Raw genomic sequence first — 2,202 nt, forward strand, 5'->3', positions numbered from 1 at the left:
CGAGAGTCAGGAGAGTTGCTGATCTTCGAGTGGTTATAATCAGTTTTTGCAGAGGTGACGTCAACGGAGAAAGTAGAGAGGAGAGACTGGTTGAGAGAGAGGTCAGTATGGTCTTTTGACTTGTGCCATTTTCTCTCAGCTGACCGGAGGCTGGCGCGATGCTCACGTGGTACATCCGATAACCAGGGGGCAGACAGGGATGCACGGGCTGGTCCAGATGTAAGAGGGCATATGTTGTCCAAGCAGGATGTAAGCGTGGAACACAGAGTGTCTGTGGCACTGTTGGTATTCAAAAGAGAGAGCTCCTCAGAGATGGGGAGTGAAGACAAGACAGCAGAGGAAAAGCAGGAGGGAGGGACCGTAGGTAGCGCCTGAAAGTGACCAGCGGTAAGATATCTGCGTTGTCTGGAGCAGTGAGGTCGGGGGTGACAAAGAAGTGATCAGACGTGTGCAGCGGAGTGACCTGAGAGTGATGAGTGGAGCATTTCTCGAATCATCCTTGACATTTGCAAAACAGTAAGTGCATTTCTGGTTTTGATTGTTTGACTGCAAGAGACGGCACATGATTCACGTTAACGCTTTTACTGTTTGTACAATAATTTCTTGACAGACAGTGTCATTGCGATGCAGACAGGAAAAGACAGCACTGCATAGCACAATCAAATGTAGAAATCTGAACATAAGACAATCTCCTTAGGGAAAACTGTACATGCAGTGCAGTGGAATTACAGTGCAGTCTTCCTACACCTCCTGACGTTCCCTATATTTTGGGCAACGGATTCTCATCCACATCACAACAAATATCTTCTCTTGCGATACAGCGTGAAAATCATCTTAAAGAGTGTCTAATCCAGCCTCTGCGGGCATCAGCTGTGATGTCATCACACGTTACATCCATGGCAGCCAGAAGGGTCTGCTGCTGGCGATCATATACTTTTAATCTTCATGCTGAGAAAAATTCCTCAACGGGGTTGAGTAGGGTGAGAGGAACTCCATCAGCATCCTGTTGTGGGCCGCAAACCATTGCCTGATGATGTTGGAGCGATGGAAACTGACATTGTCCCAAACTAACATGTACTTTGGCAGGTCATCTCCAATCTGCCCCCTCTCTTGTTCAGGGATGAGATCCCTGTAGAGAGTGTCAAAAGACTGTTTAGGTGTGAAAAGGGGCCGTCTGCAACCCAGTGAAGTTGTCTTGCAGTCCTATGTGGAAAGAATATAGTAATGCGAAACACTAAATGGAGTAAAATAAAATGCCACTGTTTACTTGAAGTATACTTACTGTATATTGTAAAACTAGTGCTTAAATGTCGTGGGGGGTTATACTATTCAACAGAGACCCATTATAATGCATTTTGATCAACATGACATAAGCAATTGATAATGTAGGAATCTGCACAGAATTGTGTCATAATCATTTGCATGGATATACCAAAGCATTTGCAACTTGTTCAAAGAAATGAGAAAATGCTTGTTTGATGTGCACAAGTGACACAAGGATGTAAGGATTGAACAAGAAGTTATGAGAATTTCAAATCGGATCTGAGAAATGTACCAAATTGACTTAGAAAAAACTGTATTTAAAGTGGGTGGGGGTACTTTTGGGGCAGTTTTGTTTCACCCAAGTGTCCCATTTCCACCCCTCTCAAACTGATGCATGAAAGCATGTAGCCAGAAACAATTCGTTTGATGCATGCAAAGAAGCAACACTGTGTGTCTCAAGAAGCATTTATTCATGATTACGTAGACATGCTTAAATTTCAAGGCCACACACTACACATTACACATTACACATGACATTACACATTTCATAAAATTTACAATTAGTCATTTAGCAGACGCTTTTTTCCAAAGCGACTTACAGACGAGGAAACATTGGAAGCAATTATAACAATATAGGCAGCAAAATGCATAAGTTAATTAAATCCAGTCCATTAAAGCCTAGCACAGTATAAAAAGCTAAGAATAGTGAGGTAAGTACAAAAAATTTTTTTTAAGAAGACAGAAAAGAATTAGAGGTTAAAATCAGTCATCTACATTTTTACGGAAGATATACGTTTTCACACACTACACCGGCCTGTAGTGTTCTAGCAGTGTAAGGTTGAGAGTGGGTTTCTTCAGTAGCGGTTTGATGCAGGCCTCTTTGAACGCAGTGGGAAATGTCCCAGTGGTGAGCAAAGAGTTGATGATGTGGGTCAGACC

Source organism: Barbatula barbatula (genome assembly GCF_947034865.1).
Source record: "Barbatula barbatula genome assembly, chromosome: 15".
NCBI classification, from domain to species: Eukaryota; Metazoa; Chordata; class Actinopteri; order Cypriniformes; family Nemacheilidae; genus Barbatula; species Barbatula barbatula.